Source organism: Lolium perenne, chromosome 2, assembly GCF_019359855.2.
Source record: "Lolium perenne isolate Kyuss_39 chromosome 2, Kyuss_2.0, whole genome shotgun sequence".
Lineage (NCBI taxonomy): Eukaryota > Viridiplantae > Streptophyta > Magnoliopsida > Poales > Poaceae > Lolium > Lolium perenne.
Genome location: NC_067245.2, coordinates 238,512,734 through 238,531,878, shown reverse-complemented (window position 1 = coordinate 238,531,878; position 19,145 = coordinate 238,512,734). Strand labels below are relative to the sequence as shown.

At 44.5% G+C, this 19,145-nt stretch overlaps 2 long non-coding RNA genes across 2 annotated transcripts; one reads left to right on the top strand and one right to left on the bottom strand.

Moving 5' to 3' along the window:
- Positions 1-8,532: 8,532 nt before the first annotated feature.
- LOC139835297 (uncharacterized) lies at positions 8,533-9,803 on the bottom strand. Its single transcript, XR_011751087.1, has 2 exons — positions 9,714-9,803; positions 8,533-8,853 (listed from the first exon to the last, which is right to left on the bottom strand). It is a non-coding gene; the product is annotated as an uncharacterized lncRNA (long non-coding RNA).
- A 378-nt stretch (positions 9,804-10,181) lies between these two features.
- Positions 10,182-12,018, top strand: LOC127335343 (uncharacterized). The gene is made up of 2 exons (XR_011752481.1): positions 10,182-10,897; positions 11,141-12,018. It is a non-coding gene; the product is annotated as an uncharacterized lncRNA (long non-coding RNA).
- The last annotated feature ends 7,127 nt before the right edge of the window (positions 12,019-19,145 follow it).

Below are 19,145 nucleotides of genomic sequence, written 5' to 3'. Positions count from 1 at the left end.
CCTTGTCCTACCGGTATTTTTTTTCAGAGTGAACTTAGGAGGCAACATGATGAAATAAACAAAAGGTAAATAAAGTAAATGCAAGTAACTAATTTTTTGTGTTTTTAATATGGAGAACAAGACAGTAAATAAAGTAAAACTAACAACTAATTTTTTTGTGTTTTTGATATAAGAGCAAACAAAGCAGCAAATAAAGTAAAGTAAAGCAAGACAAAAACAAAGTAAAGAGATTGGATGTGAGAGACTCCCCTTGCAGCGTGTCTTGATCTCCCCGGCAACGGCGCCAGAAATTTAGCTTGATACGCGTAAAGCAAACGCCCGTTGGGAACCCCAAGTGGAAGGTGTGATGCGTATAGCAGCAAGTTTCCCTCAGTAAGAAACCAAGGTTTATCGAACCAGTAGGAGTCAAGGATCACGTGCAGGTCGTTGGTGACGGAGTGTAGTGCGGCGCAACACCATGGATTTCGGCGCCAACGTGGAACCTGCACAACACAATCAAAGTACTTTTCCCCAACGTATCAGTGAGGTTGTCAATCTCACCGGCTTGCTGTAAACAAAGGATTAGATGTATAGTGTGGATGATGGTGTTTGTTTGCGAAGAACAGTAAAGAATAATTGCAGTAGATTGTATTTCAGATGTAAAGAATGGACCGGGGTCCAAAGTTCACTAGTGGTGTCTCTCCCATAAGATAAATAGCATGTTGGGTGAACAAATTACAGTTCGGCAATTGACAAATAAAGAAGGCATAACAATGCACATATATATATCATGATGAGTACTATGAGATTTAATCAGGGCATTACGACAAAGTACATAGACCGCTATCCAGCATGCATCTATGCCTAAAAAGTCCACCTTCATGTTATCATCCGAACCCCTTCCAGTATTAAGTTGCAAACAACAGACAATTGCATTAAGTATGGTGCGTAATGTAATCAACACAAATATCCTTAGACAAAGCATCGATGTTTTATCCCTAGTGGCAACAACACATCCACAACCTTAGAACTTTCTGTCACTGTCCCAGATTCAATGGAGGCATGAATCCACTATCGAGCAGTATCAACTTGGCCAGAGCCTCTACTAGCAACGGAGAGCATGCAAGAACATAAACAACATATATGATAGATTGATAATCAACTTGACATAGTATTCAATATTCATCGGATCCCAACAAACACAACATGTAGCATTACAAATAGATGATCTTGATCATGATAGGCAGCTCACAAGATCTAACATGATAGCACAATGAGGAGAAGACAACCATCTAGCTACTGCTATGGACCCATAGTCCAGGGGTGAACTACTCACACATCGATCCGGAGGCGATCATGGCGATGAAGAGCCCTCCGGGAGATGATTCCCCTCTCCGGAAGGGTGCCGGAGGCGATCTCCTGAATCCCCCGAGATGGGATTGGCGGCGGCTGCGTCTCTGGAAGGTTTTCCGTATCGTGGCTCTCGGTACTGGGGGGTTTCGCGACGAAGGCTTTAAGTAGGCGGAAGGGTAGGTTTAGGGGCGACACGAGGGGCCCACACGCTAGGGCGGCGCGGGCCCCCCTTTGGCCGCGCGGCCCTAGTGTGGCGGCGCCTCGTCGCCCCACTTCGTAATCCTTTCGGTCTTCTGGAAGCTTCGTGGAAAAATAAGACCCTAGGCGTTGATTTCGTCCAATTCCGAGAATATTTCCTTTGTAGGATTTCTGAAACCAAAAACAGCAGAAAACATCAACTGGCTCTTCGGCATCTCGTCAATAGGTTAGTGCTGGAAAATGCATAATAATGACATATAATGTGTATAAAACATGTGAGTATCATCATAAAAGTAGCATGGAACATAAGAAATTATGGATACGTTTGAGACGTATCAACTGGTTGGCCTCGGCCTATCTTCACGAGTGTCTTGATTCTCCTCTTGAGAGAATCAGCAGGGAGATCATGGCGCGTTACTCGGAGAGGGTCGCCCGCCCCGGTGTACGCGCACATTAAGCGTGCGTTGAACCGTAGAGGCTGGATCCTCCGGGAAAACCAGCTAAGGGTAAGCTAGGCTCCGGTTAGCCCATCGTGGACCAACCAGGAGATTCTCCGAGCAGCTTTCTCCAGTGTCGGAGTTAGAGCGAGCGAGGGGATGAAGCTCCAGCTCGCCAGTTCTTCCGGAGGCATGTTGTTGAACTTGGGTAGTCATTCATGGACGACCGGAACTGGGATGTTCTTCTCATAGAACCATCCGACATTCCAGTACCGGACGGATTCGTGGGAGTCATGGGGCGGATACATACGGCTAGGTCGGAGCATGAAAGTCATGCTCCCGCAGTTCACCATGGCCTTGTCTTTTGTTTCTTTCTTCACCCGAAAGAAAAACTGCCATAACCGGACATCTGGTCGGATTCCGAGATGCCCTTCGCAGAGGGTTGGGAAGTTGGAAAGAAGGAGATATGAGTTTGGGCATATGTTGTGGGGTTGGAGTCCGTATGTGTTGAGGATGGAGAGGAAGAATTCCGAAGGGGGGAGCGATAGACCGCGCTCAACCCAAGCTTTGGTCATGACCCTTTCGTCCGCATCAGGCTTGGGGACGTCGGAGTCACGCATGAAACTCCAATGAGAGAAGATCATGCCCTCATTCTGGAGCTCTCTCAGCTCCGCATCGGTAGTTTCACAGGGCCACCATTGACCCCTCTCGCCTTCCCGGATCCGGGCTTTAGAAGCCTTCTTGTTTTCCGTTTCCTGCACTTTGGCTGCCATCCTGGCTTGACCCTCGAGTTCTTCTTCAAGTTCTTTGAGGGTGGGGATCCGGTTTAGCGCAGTGCTGGAAGAGGCGGAGAATGGTTGAGCTAGCCTGATGTCGGAAACAAATGGTGGCAGATATGCAATGGGATCCGGGCAGATTGGTTCTAATGTACTGGGATCCGGGCTATTCGGAGAACTACCAGTACAGTGTGGTGCACCATGTGACATGCTTCCGGCTGCACCCATGCGAAACTAAAATTGAGTAACTGTATCTACACTAAGTCTTCTTCTACGAGGCCGGCGCACGTACCGTTAATGGCGCGGTGGTCCGACGAAGCTCCGGCGAAGAGAAGGTCGCCGGACTTGAAGCAAACCTCGCTGCGCGACCACGAATCGGCGCCGGAAAGGATTTCCCGATCAACCGTAGCGATCTTGGCACGAGGGGAGGCTTGGAGAGGCGGCGCGCGAAGCTTTCCGTGGGGAAGTTCGCCAGAGTTAAGATCTGACTGGCGGCGCGGCGCGAGGAAGAAGACGAAGTGGGTGAGGAGGTGAAAGAATGAAAAGTTACCGCGCGTGGGGGTATTTATAGACCTCGCGCGGAGATTCGTGTATCGGATCCGACGGTGGAAAATGAACGGTCGCACCGTTGGATGCATGACACGTGTCCTAGGTCAAAAGCGGTAAAACGACGAGGAGGTAACTTAACTGTGCAATTCCGAAATTTCCGGCTAAAGATTCGAATCTCCGAAAATTTGGCGCGAGAAAAAAAGGGATTTGTGCGCGGGAAAAGTGGAAAATCTGCTACGTTGCCGTTATAGAAGATCAAGGAGTTTCCGAAAAGATGTTGTCGGAAACAGAGAAGTTTTGGAAGCTCTTCAAGATTCTCTTCGGATCCGGGCTGAATGAAGCCGGAGGAATGATGAATCTCGAAGAACTTCGGGGGCTACTGTTGTGGGTATACTTTATGGGTGTATCAATGACAGTGCCTAGATCCGGCAAGCCCGGGTGGCCCACAGATGGTGATGCGGCATGTGGCCCATCGGGCGGCCCAGTTGCTGTAGATCCTGAAGGATGAAGTCCAGCCCAGGAACAGGAAGCCAGATCCCAACCGACCTACGAAGGAGGTCGGATCTGTGAAGGCCCATGAAGTATCCGGATCCTGCACGACCCTGAAGGAAGGCGGATTCTTGACGTACACGGCAAGACATTGTACCGTAGTTAGGCAACTTGTATTCCGGCTAGGACTCTCCATGTAAACCCTAGATCCGTGCGCCTTTATAAGCCGGATCCCGGGAGCCCTAGAGGCACAACCACAATTCATTGTAACAACGCGAAAGCACCCAGATAATTCCAGACAAGCAGCAGTAGGCCTTGCCATCGTGCAGGTGGTCCGAAGCTGGGTAAATCGCGTACCACCGTCCCGAGGACTCTCCGCCCTAAGGCCCCTACTTCTTCTTCCCTCCATGAGGATCCCTCCTCTGGAGTACCATCGAATAGGCAACGACAATGACAGCTTGGCAAAACCTGTAGAGAGTCTGTGAACATGTCGACTCCGCCATCCGTAGATAGTTATTGGTTGTATCTGGAGGAACTCTGTATGCAAGAGAACGCATTGCAGTAGTGCACTTCTGAATTGAGGTAAGCCCCACAAACATGTACAATCTTGCTTGATCATGAAACAGTCATCGTACTCACTGACACCATAGATAATCTTCCTGAACAGATCCTTGTTCATCCTAAACCGGCGCCGAAATTCCTTCGGCGAATTAGTCGCGTCGTCGGTGAAGTAGTCAGCGTCAAGAGGCATTGCGTTGGCTTGACGATGATGTTCCTCCTCTTTCCTGGCTTTGAGTCGCCGCGTCGAGGCACGCCGAACAAAGGCTGGCGAACGCGGAGCAAGCTTGTCAGAATCAGTTGTTGCTGTTGCCGCCGGACAGCCTCAACATTCTGCTCCTCCGTGAACAGCTGCACCATCATCTCATCGTCGCTGCCCATCGTGGAAATCCGATGAACACATTGCGGGCGGGGCGGTTGTGCGGCGATTCCTGCTGCGGTGTCTATTGCAAGCAGGGGCGCGACGACGACGGTGGCGATGGCGATCTAGAGAGGTGGGAGTCGGCTCGGGCGTGGGTGGGAGATGGGGAAAGCGGTGCGTCTGGCTGCCAGGACGGAGCCCACCCGGGAAAACCGACGTGCCGCGATGGAGGCGGTGGAGGCCGAGCTAGTATCCCACGGTCCTAATTTACAAGCCTTGTGCGTGTTTTTAGATTGTCAATCTGTTAAATAAAATATTAGTTATACAATACAAAAATTATATCGTTAGAAGCAGTACATTTGAACTTTCTAATGATATATGTCTTATACCTTATATTAATAAGGTTAAATTTAGGATCTAGAGATACGCGCAAGCTCTTTGAATCGGGACGGAGGGAGTAACATGTTTTGTTTTCATTTGCACGTTTTTTCATTGGCTTATTGTTGTTTTCTCTAATTCCATGTGTTGCATCGATCCCATGGAAGCGGAAGCTAGTTTTTTTTTATGTAACCATATATTACATTACACAATGAGAATACATATATGGTCACCACACAAGACAAACATACGAGTCCAACACTTTACACAAGATGTAAAATTACAATATCACCCTTCCTGCACCATCTAGACGCTCGAGCGGCGTCCATCAGTCTTGTGCCGCGGAGCTTGAGTTTGAGTTTGTTCTTTTCCGGTTTACCTTGGATATGTTTGTGTTGTGGCTTCAACGGACCTTTTTGTTTCTCTTTCAGATTTGATCTCGTTCGATGTATGGTTGTGGTTGCTTTATTTATAAAGAATGGTGAGGAAAACATGTGCCTTGTCGAAATGTCACCCATCGTCGTCCATCGCCACCATGGTCCGGCCGGAAAAAAGAAGCGAACATGCGGCACAACTAGATATACGAGAGAAAATATGCTTTTCGAGCCCATGAACCGGGTCGTCATAAGCGATTAGCCCTAGACATCGCCGCACGCCGTAGTCTAAGAAGAGGAAAACCGCCACATGTCCTTGTCCTTCGGCCCAATTGCAAGACACGCACATAACTGCAACAGTCAACGCCCCCTCGCCCACACACACACCTGAGAGCGCCGTACGACTACCAGAAGATACGAATCTCACCGGATCTAGAGACCGGCGAGACGACCATGCCACGTATCTCCCAGCGCCACCGATTGGGCGACGTCGATATGGAGGTGAAGCAAAGGCAAATTATTTCGATCTGACGTAGTCTTCTCCACATAAGCAGCACCCCAAGAAAGCATTTGGCCAAATCTAATTAATGGCCAGTGCCGACACTCCGGGGTCCCCACCCACTCCTATCACCAGGGCGGCCGATGGAGGAGGCACGGACCGGCGGTTGGCCGATGTGTACGGCACGCCACCATGGCGTGCATGATCGTGCCGTGCAGTGGCATATCTGTTGTGTCGTGCATTGTGCGTGCAATGGCTTCTTGTGGACCAAGCGATGATGGGTGACTGGTGGGTGCCAATGTATACGGCACCACACCCTCAGGCCTTGTTTACTTCTAAGGTACTAGTACAAATGCCCGTGCGTTGTCACGGGTCCTCCAATTTAATTTTTCAATGCACATACGTAGTTCATAACTCACAACAAAAATTTCAAACAAATCAAGGATATCATAATGCACTACAACATAATAATACAGAACGCAATAATCACGCCGCATCGTCCTTGATTTCATGATGCCACATCCTGATCTGCGTCTTGATTACCTCTGCTCCTTCTAAAACCAATTTTCAAAACGAACATAAAAATGGAAGCATAGAGCACAAACTAATCCCACGGAACAACAACAGTGCATATGCTATGGTATTCAGACGAGTAACACCAGAACCAATGAGAAATGAGACAATAGAATACTGTGTGAGAATTCTCTCCACGCACAAAGGAGGAGAAATGAGACAATAGAATACTGTGTGAGAATTCTCTCCACACACAAAGGAGGAAGTTAGTTAGATGCCATGTGAATCAATAGCCAAAGGCGGCAACGGCTTTGTAAAGATCAAACCTATCTCGATCAATTTGTAACTCACTTTGGCTTTTCAATGAGCTAGCATGTCATGCATGGAGCAGAGAATAATTCAGTTATCCCAAAAACTTCATTATAAGTTGATCTTTGCCCCTTCACATGTCATACTTGATCTGAAAAAATGAGTCCATGAATACATAAATAACCAAAATAAATATAAGTAAATCATCTAATACTTGCACAAAGTTTCAGTGCCTAAACATTTGTCCTCCATCAACACAAGTCCATGTGAAGCAAGAACATTTAGGAAACTGTAAAACTTTATGAGCCACATTAGCATCATTTAGTTGCACACATATTCCTTGACCTAGTTGCAAAGAAGAATTAAGTCACTTTTAATTATGTATGCGCTATTGATTGCACACCAATATAGAAAGGAAACATTTAGTTCAAGAAGCATCTGCAGCTAAAAGGTTGTGCATGTATATCTATGATGTGAGCATTACCAGACATACACATTTGCATAGTGCAGGGTAAAATAGCTAAGCCTAAATTGTTAGTCAGTTATTGCTAACATCACTCCAAGAGACATACATGAGGGGCACCGTTTGACAGAGTAAAAAGCAGCATAGTAGAACTGAAATAATACATTATATGAATGAGACGGAGAGAATCAAATAGTGTTTTGCTCACCATAAGGAGTAAGAACACATATAAGTATAACCCAACGAAGAACTCTGCAATGACAAATTGGTGATCTAAAAGAGTTGGCATGGTGGAACATATACTGAGTATTTTCTGTTAGTAAAATTAGAACACCGCACGATCTCTTAAAAGACAAAAATTTGGATTATTATTAGTCTGCATGAAATGTCATTTTTCTGAAACAGGTTTAACAATTAAAACCAGTTCATTTTAACATGATGTTCATACTCACCAGCTTTCAGAAACTCATTTGCCGGTGCATATCTTATACTTGTTTGACAAGTGGTTGCTGAGAAAGAACATACAAATTCTTGTTGAAATCATTTTCCGCAAGTGGTTTCTAACCAAAATAGAACATCAAACCAATCCTTTTCCACAGCGTGTGCCTGTTTGAGGTAATACAAAGCGTCACTCTAGGCCTATATTAAATGCAGTGTATTACCTTCATTTAGAGGGAGGATATATGTTTGATATACACCATATACAAAGCTGAATACCATGAATAGAAGGACTACATAGAAGCGTACTCTTGCAGAGGAAAAAGGAACACAAATCAATGCTATACTTTGACAAGTAAATAAATCAATGAAAGCCGAGTTTGCCATTATAAACTTTGATGAGTAACACGGGACCTCATTTCTCAAATTTTATCAGAAAAACTACACTAACAGGAGAAAGAAAAACCATGAGGTGCATATAGTTGCATGTACTGTCCATCTTACAGTCTGAATTAGAAAATCACATATGAAGTAGAAAACGGTAAGGACCAACGTTGTTCAGGCGGCAACAAACTCAAGCAAGATGCGATATAATATTTTTCTTGTCATTTACTGACCAGTCTAGAGCTACTACAAAATATGGATGGCAGATAATGTTGCAAGAAAAAAAAAGCGACCTCTGAGGCCTTTTGCATTACTCCCTCCGTTCTATATTAGTTGTCGCAATTTATTCACAAAATGTGTCTAGATACATCCAAATCAGAGACAACTAATATGGAACGGAGGAGTAGTTGTTAGTTTGTACCATTTCGGGCCTAAAGAATTTGGTTAGAAAATTGACTGTACTCTCCTAGATGGAGATACAAAACAATGTAATATGGAATGTAGGTCTAACACATTTGCATAAGAAAACCTCCAGCCATGTCACTGGAAATATTTAGGAAAAACTGATGGTTCTAACACATGTGCCAGCGGTCCTGATGGTTGTACGTTATCTGGGAGTTAAGAAAAGAAATCATAGAAAAGTAGCACATCGATTCAGAGGTAATCTTTGAGTTTGCCAAGGAAACTATCATTTTTTCTAGCTTTGAGCCCGATGCTGCGCAACTTGTAGCAAAGCACATACCCTGTAAGTACACCATTAGCTGACACTTTGCAAGTACCATGGATCTTGTATTCCTGTCATGATCGGCAGTAATCAATAATTGTAAAAGGCGACGCCTTAACGCCTTCTGGTGGGGGTGCGCCTGGACGCATAGGCGCTCAAGGCGCAAGGCGAGGCGACGCCTTCAGTCGAAGCGAAGCGAAGGAAAGGGCCCCGGCCCAGTATACTCTACTCAAAGGGCAAAAAAGAATTATCCCCGGTCCAACCGGCACAACCAGATGGGGCTGAGCGAGCAAAGACGCGCAGCTCAACCTCGACCTCTCTGTCCCCGCAGCTGCTGCTGCCGTCGGAGGAGGCCATCCGAGATGGGGCAAAGAGGAGGAGGAGTAGGCCGGGCGGAGAGGCAGCCACCGCGGCGCCCGACGGTGCTGCAGACTCCTAGGACGCCCAGAAGGAGATGCCCGGAAGCTTGGCCGGAGGAGGAGGAGATCTGGCGGAGGAGGAACTGGCCGCCGGAGAAGAGAGAGCTCCTCTCTCTCTCTCTCTCTCTCAATCCACTCGATTTAGGTCACAGTGTGTTCCCCTCCTTCTCTCCTCTCTTTACCCTCTCAATCCCCCCAATTTCCCTCCAATTTGGCCCCAATTTCACTTTTCCCGCCGCCAGCTCTCTTTCCCGCTCACATGTTGATGGCGCCCCAACGCGAGAAGAGTGTCCAGAAGCGGGGAAGGCGACGACTTCGACGCCTTGGCGGGGAAATCTGGACGCCTTGGCGGGGAAATCTGGACGCCTTCGTCAGAAACCAAAGGCGAGCCCGACGCCCTGCCCTCCTCGACCGCTCGGACGCCTAAGCGTCGCTTAGGCGACGCCTTTAAAACCATGTTGTATACGTAAATTCCTATCATGATCGGCAGTAACCACATAATTTGAATTTACCTTCTCGAATGCTTCTTGAAGGGTGCAAAGAGGATCTTCAGTAGCACACTCCAATTCAACATTCTACCCTCCTTATTTTTTTTGCAGCAAAGGCCTTCACATTCTGCAATCATAAAGCAAATTAGTATTTTAGATTCGGCTGAACTATTGAGGTCACTAATGCAAAAATGAGAAAATAGGTATTTTTCATTGTTACCATACCTGCCCCTTGCTATTTTGTGGGCCGTACTGGAGAAAATCTACCATCTGAAGATCTGTGACATGCTTCTCTCAAACGTTACCCTGAAAACAGATATAGTCGTATTGAGAATTTGGGGTTCTACTATGACTCATCGGTGCAAAACCTCCGAACAAATGATGTAAAGTTATATGGATACAAAGGTAAACAGGGTATATATTATTAACTTAACCGTTCTGCAAAATTGATATTCAAGGTTCTCTTCTCACATCTTTGCATTAGATACAATATGTAAGTCTGTTGCAATCCCTGTCTTCTCAGGGCTTTGACGGTGCGGTATCGCCGTGTGGGGTCACCACCGACCACCCTCTCTCCGCACCGCAATTTCCCCTCTATCCCCTCCTTCATTCTCCGTTCCTTCCTCAGCAGCTCCCTCGACGACGGTGGCAAGGCGCCGGTCGTGCGCGGCTCCGTCGATCCCACCCGTCTGCGTTGAGCCCGTGTTCGAGGGCGGCTGCCGGTGCACTCCGGCGATCCGGCCACCACCACGCGCCGGCGGGCGACGCAGACCATGGTGGGTTACGGCTGCCGTCGTCCTCCATGTGCAGCTCTCTCCATGGGGAGCCCTCCTTCCCGGTGTCCTCCATGGGCCGCTCCGCCGCCGCAGGCCTCCGACGACCTTGCGGGGAACAACTCCAACCCTGCGCGGCCGGTGAGGCGCCTCTCCTCTTATCTCACTCACTAGAACGGTCAGGATGGGGGGCTTGGAGGTAGAGGGTCGGGGGCCGTGGAATACTGTTATGTCGCGGGAGCATCCGTAGCGCATCATGCGGCCAGGTCGCGAGCACCAGCAGGCGCCGCGGCAGGCGAGATCTCTGGCGGAGGTCCTGGGCGAGGCCATGACGGATGGAGGTCCTTGGCGGAGCCATTCGCAGCTGCGGTGTAGGCGGCGCTGCATGTCGAGATCGATGCCGCCTCATTCAGATGGAACATGGAAGGGACACAGGTAAAGATTTGATTCACTTCATTTTCATCCCGCTGTGTATCTAACCCGAGGGGAGGTAGGAGAGGAGGTGGGTCCAGGCAGCATGGTTGCAGTTGCATCCGACAAAATCGATTGTTGGTCACAATAGTCCGTCAGTGCAAAAGCAAAATGGCTGGGTTCTTCTTAGTTACTAATTTTATTTGTTGTATCTCCTGTTGTCTTGCATCATATGTGGAATGTTAAGCACTCGTGTGATGGATGCAGATCTTCAGGCCTAGGAGCGGCCTTTCTCCACTTTCCAGTTGCAAGGTAAAAGATGGATTTATTGGCCGGTTTGCATTCAGATCATGTATAAGTATATCGAGCAGACTTTCTATTGTTAATGTGCATTGGCCATGTTCAAATCGTAATTGAACACTCAACATGTACACTGCCCATGTGCCTTTTTTACTACAAGAACTTTCCAACTATAGGATGTCACTATAACAATATGTGATTCAGTTGGGAGGTTCTGCATTTGCTGCACAATATGAATGAGCCGTGGTTTATGAAATTTCAAGTTAATTATTCATTTCCAGGCACTTTGGAAACGCCACTTTTCATGTTTGGTGAAGCAAGAAACTATATGCATTGTATATTATGTGAGAAAATTTAGAGAAATATTTTGTGGAACTTGCAACCAATAGTTAATCGATCAACGCGATGGCTCACTAACGCCGCAAACTGTACCATTCTTTGTGGAGCTATTCTCTACAACATAAGATTTGCTCAGTGATATTCACTATATGCTGAAGTTTTACCTGAATTATTTACTTTTATTGATATCTGTTTCAAGGAAAAAGCTGTGGAGAATTGAACGGATACTCCAAGAAGTATTGTTTTGGTCACTGGGATACTCCAAGAAGTATTGTTTTAGTCACTGCAGCTACTATAGAAATTATATGTTATAGAAATACTAGATTAGGGTTGAGTGGATGCAAGTTTTATTGTTTCCCCCTATTTCATTTTAGCCACAGTCAGCTTCTACAAGAATGCCATGAAGTCTCTTTAATTTTTCTCACTGCATGGTCTGATCTTTGTTCACATTTTCTTTGGCTGTCGTTGGAAAATGGAATAAAATGATGGACAAAGTTATGTGGTTACATTGCATAATTGTGGCTCACAAGAAATTTTAGTAAACCTGCATTTGCTCTGCTCAATAAACCACTGTGTTGTGGAGTTTCTTATCTGCATGCATGGTTCTTTTTTTTTGAAACAAGTACTAACATTTACCGTCATTTACCCGAAACCAAAATATTCAAATATGAGTAACTTGGACATATCTGTTGAAAACACTAAGAAATCGTGAACTGTTAGTGAAATTGTTGTTGGTTTTATCAGGAATTAGAGAACCATAACTCCACAAAGGCAACAACCCATGACAAAAGTTGATCTGAAGGTATATGCCACATGTCACGCTTAATTTCTAATTAGATCATAAGGTGTGCATTCTGTAGATCGATTTGATAGGCTTCTGCAATTAAAGACACTGGTGTCAAACTGTTCATTGTTCAAATGTAAACTGTCATGCTATATAAAGCAGCGGAGGACAATCCCACAAAAAATACGTTCTCTGAAATTATCTAGCCCGCTGCTTTATGCAATGCTATGCATTTTCAATGTTACTCTTCCTCTTCTGTTTGCTCATTTTGTTGCTGATGTACAAAGAGCACAATTTATCACGTCCTACTGTGCTTCATTCCCTGTAAGTCAACTAGCAAGATTACCTTTTTCTTTCATCATGGTACTAGGTTGACACATGTTAAACTGAATCCAAGATCACAGTAAGAAAGATTGTTCATGTTAGTTCTGGGTATTCAAAATGTCAACGCAAGAGTATATGAGACTTTATACATGATCGCTCAATGCATGGTCTACTAGGTTTAGCCTGGAATCCTAGATCTTCATGGAGACAATATCAGTAAGTTCATTTCATACTGCATACTGTAAGTTTTCTGAAACTCAGTTCCTTATAGTGTCCATTTGTGTGTTTAGCTTTCACCATTATAAAAGAGCATGTACCTAACTAGAGGTGTTCTGTTACCAAACGGTGGACGGTATGGCCCATGAACTAGATGTTTCCAGAGGAACCGAACATATCCTAACCGGGAGAGGCGTGCAAAATCAGAAGGAAGGAGGTCTTGGAACCAGTTACCAGTTGTCCATTTACATATATAAAAAACCAAACGAAAATTATCTATGGACTGAACAAGTAAGAAACGGAAGAGGAGGGTATGTGTTGCTAGCTGTTTGGACGAACGTGAGAGAAAATAGGCTATCTACAACAACCAAATCAAGGAGGGATTGGCTAAAGTGTTTAGCTTTTATATAGGCTATTATGAGCTTGTTCTTATGCATGGTAAGAGAAAAAGAGATAGAAAGCATACTGAATTATATAGGGAAGAGCTCGCTCTATGCTGCTGATGTTACAGGCTTGTGCTTGTGCTTGTGGTATAGTATCATGCTTGTGTCCGTTAAATTTGTGTTCACTGCATATTTGGAAAAGTAGGAGGCAAAGCAAAACTACATTACTAACATGAGTCTGTCCGAAGGTCACGAGTTGAACATTGTAGATACCAAGATTGATCTGGGGATAGAGTTTGAGAAAAAGGTCGACAACTCAAATGCTAACAAAATTTAAAAATTAGAATGCCCAGTTAGGAGTATGCTACAGTATCACGATCTACAACTTGGAAGGAATTAGTAGTCTGGACATTGGATGTATTTGTGAAACCTTGAATCTTGTGTACTTATATAGAAGTTAAGTGCACAAAAGTAAGACATGGATCCTCCCATTGAGTGCCTTATAACTGTGTCGCTGGTGTGCGGATATGTAGTTCTTGATGTGAGAACATTACCTGTGATGGCTAGATATAAAGTTCTATCATTGTAGGAGTCAGCTTAATTTGGGGTCTTCACAAAATTAAGGTGTCCTAAAATATGTCTTGATTTAGCACAGTAACTTTTATGGCAGCTTCAGCGCAGAGAATTTCAAAACCAGCTTTGCCTAAAAAAATATGCTTAACAATGCCAGGCATGAAAAGTGAGGTTCAGAAGTAATTAGTTATACAAGAGGTTCAGAAATTTCAGTAAAAAGATATGCTTCTTAGTTAGGTTCATTGCTCAAGTGGATGTACTGTTTTAGCGTGCTGGCTTAATTAAGAAAGATGGCTACAATTGGCCTCACGAGTATTTTATAACTCTTACGTGGCTCTCAATCTTCACCGTGAGTCAAACATAGTAGCATGATAGCCTCAATTTTTTTATTACATCCAAAGAATTCTATGGATCATTAAAAACCTATATATGGATAGAAGACAGCTTACCATTATCGAAAATAAATGAGGTTAATACCAGCTATTAGTCATTTAGCTACACTCTTCTGTATCTTCTAATTCTACTTACTGGGGTCATCTTTTGGTTGGCATAAAAGTTGTAGACATTATAAAGAGGAACTAATCTTGGATTCGTTAGTGCAGTGGTTAGGAGATTTGAGTGTCTCTGGTACATTTAAAGCGAATTTGATACATTTCTTTCATGTACACAAAACATGAAAGATTCAGGGTTCTTTCGTCCCCATGGTCTCTTCGTATTGTGGCTCACAATTAATTTATAGACTGCTATTTACGTTACAATGTCCGTGTGTCCCCGATGATCATTTTATAAGGATTAAAAAGTGGTTTAATTTATGAATAACAAAACTAAACATGTTATGACCCACATGAACGTGGCTCTCACGGAAATGCCAATGCAAATGACCACCACGTTTACCACAGAAAGGTCTAGCGCACTGTAGGCGGCGCGGCGAAGCGCGCATGTCCATCTAGTACTGAATTATTTTAGAACAAAAGAGGAGAGCCAGAAGTAAACAAATAAGCATCTACTTTGAGACTATCAGCAAGCTTCACATCTAATCTTTAAGACTATCTTGATTAATCAGGTTATGAGCTAGCAGGAGCTTTCAGGCATTTATTAGTATATACTATTTGGTTATGCTTTATGGGCGGTGGACATGAACGAACAGAGAAAAACCATATGGAGTACTAATAATGTTTATATGCTTCATGTATGTACAACTAATTTGCTCTCATGAAACGAATCATTCATCAGCTAGCAGGTGAATTGTCTTAATTCAGAATAAATATATGGTTTGCACAATGCAAGAGAATACAATGTAATTCTGCTAATGATGACAAAATAAAAAGCACTAAACCTAAAAAGTAAAAATTGAAGGTTGCTATTTTCTGTTCAATAGAGCAGTTTAATTCACGCAGTTCATGTCTTTCAAATTTTTAGTATAGATACCTTGGTGATTCAAGGATGCTCACAGCTCAAAACACATCAAGATACAAAACGAACAACAAAAAAACTCGACATCTCCTTACACATGTCTGAAGCATGCTACATGTACCCTGATGGAGGCGCCGATCTGCTTTCTATATGAGATGAAATAATAAAACTAAGGCATGCTATTCACAAAGATAAATGAATGTATAGTAATGTACCTGAGAATAAGTGATCCCGAAAAGATATATATCATGCATCTCATTTTCATCACCTCTGTTGATCTCCATTTACATAAGAAAAAACTGATATTAAATATGCAATTTCGGGGGCCAGTAAGCATAAGCTTATTCGCAAGAATTAGATCATCACAATAGGAGAATCTGGTTCCAAAATCAGTATTTTCAAATTGTAGATAGTAGAGAAACAATGATTTGTAGCCACCAATCCCTGTATTATTATTGGATTTACCTCCAGCAACTCTCACATGTCAGAATTAACTCATGTATGTTGGTAGTGTTAACTCCTGTCAGAAGAAGGATTAAACCAACATGAGCTCCTAGTGGGATATATTAGTAGAAGATATTGGCAAACTTCTTCTGTTGAACATCCCATAAAACAGTAACTATGTTGCATCCTTTGTGGCTTTGGCTGCAGTCTGCAGAGTTATAAAATTATAGCAGGGTCCACACAGTAAATGTTTGATAGTCTGTCGAACATGAAAATAACAAGTACGTACAGTCTAAAGTGATACACAGGGATTAGCGAAAATTCAGCCCAAAGCCATACCAGAAGCCCGTCCCGGCCCAAAGGATGGCCAAGTATACTCGGCGCTGGATAAGTAAAAAATGATAAGTTTCAAAACCATATGTACTACATACCCATGATTAACAACATAATTGGAACTTGAGAAAATGGTCGCGAGGTTGAAAGGCAATTTTCAAGTCATAGTGTACAGTGTTCAAGTCCTGTCTTGCCTAGTCCCTATTTTTGTAAGGTTTGACAACATTAAGTTAAGTTGTTAATCTAGCACCAATGTGCATGAATAAAAAAAGGTATGCCCTATCTAAATTTGCTGCTTCACACCAGGAATGGGACAAAGAACCAGGAATAGGATCATAGTGCAATTAATGGAAAAGGAAAAAAAATAGAGAAGCTGGTGTTTATGTCTTGTTAAACCTGAGTCAGCATGATGAACACCTCAGCATTTCATTATTCGCATCGTGGTTTATATTTCTTGTTGAGCATACAACATAAATTTGTGCCTGCAGCCTGTTTGGATTTTCCTCAAACACCTTATATGCATAGATACAAAACATCAACAGAAACAAAGATGAGAAATTGTGGGTAGGGGATGAGAGAGGAGAGGAGCTCACGAGTGCCCTTGCCTGGCTTGTATTGGTCAAGAATGACATTGGCGTCCTCAAGCCAAAGGATGATGGAAAGGGGGCTTCAAGGAGATGATCTTCCACATCACCTCTTCTTACTGCTGCCTCTCGCGAGGAGTCTCGCCGGCAGAGGCCGGGCTGTCGCAGGGAACAGTGAAAGCGGCCGAGGCGTCATGAGATCTCCGGCGGCCAGTGGGGAAGACAAGACGAGGTCAAGAGGGGTGGTCTGAGGCGGATTCATGGCGGTGGGGAGCTGGCAATCCCCGATCCGGCGTGGCAGCAGTGAGACTCCGCCGGCCTGCCCAGGTGTGCCTTCCAAGCCAACAGCCTGGCCAGAATGGAGGAGGTATTTAGAGGGATAGGAATAGCTCCACATGATTGGGAAGCGGGAGGAGACGGAGGGTGGTCGGCGGCAGCAGCTACGCGGGGGAGGAGAATGTCGACTTCGGAGGCGAGGGTTTCGGGTGCCTGGTTCCTTTCCATTCTAACGATGTATAGTTGGGCTTGGCCCAGTTGGACGCGTGCGGGACGAGGGAACCCTCGACGAAGCGGGTTGACGACGAAAGGGCAGGACGTATTGGCAGAATAAGGAACATCTTCCTCCTTTTTAAGTAGTGTAGATTTATGGGGATGGGAGGGGATTATTTTGTATGCCGGAAAATCCCCACTAGTCCGTTTACTTCTCCGGTTTTGAACCAAATAATCCCGAGATATCCCCTCCCCTCCCATCCCATCCCATCCCCATATTTTTTGCCTAAATCAAAAACTCTCCATCATACTAGTGTATTTTCGGGGAGGGGTATTTGAGGGGATTGGGTGAACACCAAATCCCCTCTCATGCCCATACCTATTGAAAAGAGAAATACGAGAGAAGTAAACAAGGCCTCATGCATTCCAATCGAGCTCGCATACACCTCCACCATGTCCACGGGCGATTATTCGCCGTCGTATTTGGATATGTGAAGGGGAATGCGTACTTGTGCAGGGAATCTGCAAATGCCCCATGGGTGGCCAATCTTTCCTGATTCCTGCTCGCGTGTATTATGGGTACACATTCGGTGGCATAAGTAGAAAACATGTTTTTTGTTCAGCACCCCAGAGAGCTATGTACGCGAATCTTTTTGATATTTTGTTTCAATACCATACTTGATTATTAGTTTGATCGAACTATTTTTTCGTGAAGTGTTTGAAGCAGAAACTCGGGAATAACTTATGTGGATACTAAGTCTGTGAGTTCATTCGCGAAATGACCCGTCACAGGGACCTGGACGAGGCTATACAAGACATTCGTGCACGTGAACAATATTTCACAATTAGTCTTATTTTATTACCATCAATTGTATTAAGTTCCATTCATATATATTGATCTCCTTTTTTTAATTTAGATGGAACGCATGCGGGACTCTCTCCTAACAGAGGATCGCATACGAGCAATTCAAGAGGAACTTGTGGGATTCTTTCTTAGCGATGTCATAGCTCGAACTGGAGAATACCATCGGGAGTTCATATTTGATCGACGTTAGGCATATATGAGATAGATATAGCAAAGAGGTCCGACTTTATATTGTAAACATGCATTGCGTGTACTTTATTTCATGATGATGTCTATATATTTATGACGATGTTTATGGTTTCTTGAATGATGTATGCATTGCAGAATTGAATGAAAAACATAAAATCCTGAAACTCTGCCGTGGCAGAGCGGAGAAACGCTGATCCACCCTAAACCTCTGCCGCGGTAGAGAAACGGTCATTTTCTCTGCCGCGGTACAGACCCTCTAATCCCGGTTCGTCTCACGAACCGGGACCAAAGGTCCTTTCTCTGCCGCGGTAGAGACCCTCTAATCCCGGTTCGTCTCACGAACCGGGACCAAATGTCCTCCACCACGAGCCCCCTGGCCATACCACGTGGCGGAGCCTTTGATCCTGGTGTATATTTGAACCGGGACTAAAGGGTTGAGCCTTTAGTCCCGACTGTTTAGACCCGGTTGGAAAACTGGGCCTTCAGTCCCTTATGGACCGGGACTGAAGGCCTGTTTTCTACTAGTGTGGTTCTATTTACATTTTAGCACACATAGCAAATGAATCCCGCAATAGCGCAAAAGAAGAACCTCCTGATTTTTCATACATACACAATACAGTAGTTTAGACAGGTTTATTGAAAGAACTTGGACAAAGAATGTTATAATATTCGGCAATTTTTGAATGAGTTTAATTTCCGATAATAACAACACGTATGCACTAGCAGATTTAATCATATACATAAAAACTAAGAACATCTGACATATCTGAATATGTCAATATGGAATATGTAGTAGTGCAAGGAAACAGAAGTGACTCATATATATCGTGACTGGGAAGGTTGATCCTCATCGTAGCTTTGTTGTTGAGGTTGACCATGGTCACCAAATCTGAAGAGGTCAGAGAGGAAGAAATAACCCAATGATGAAGAACTCAGGCATAGTCGAGGTCGTCGAATTCAAAGAGGCTAGTGAGGAAGAAATAAGCCGGCCATGAAGAACTCGGACATAGTCGATGTCACCGATCCAAAGAGGCCA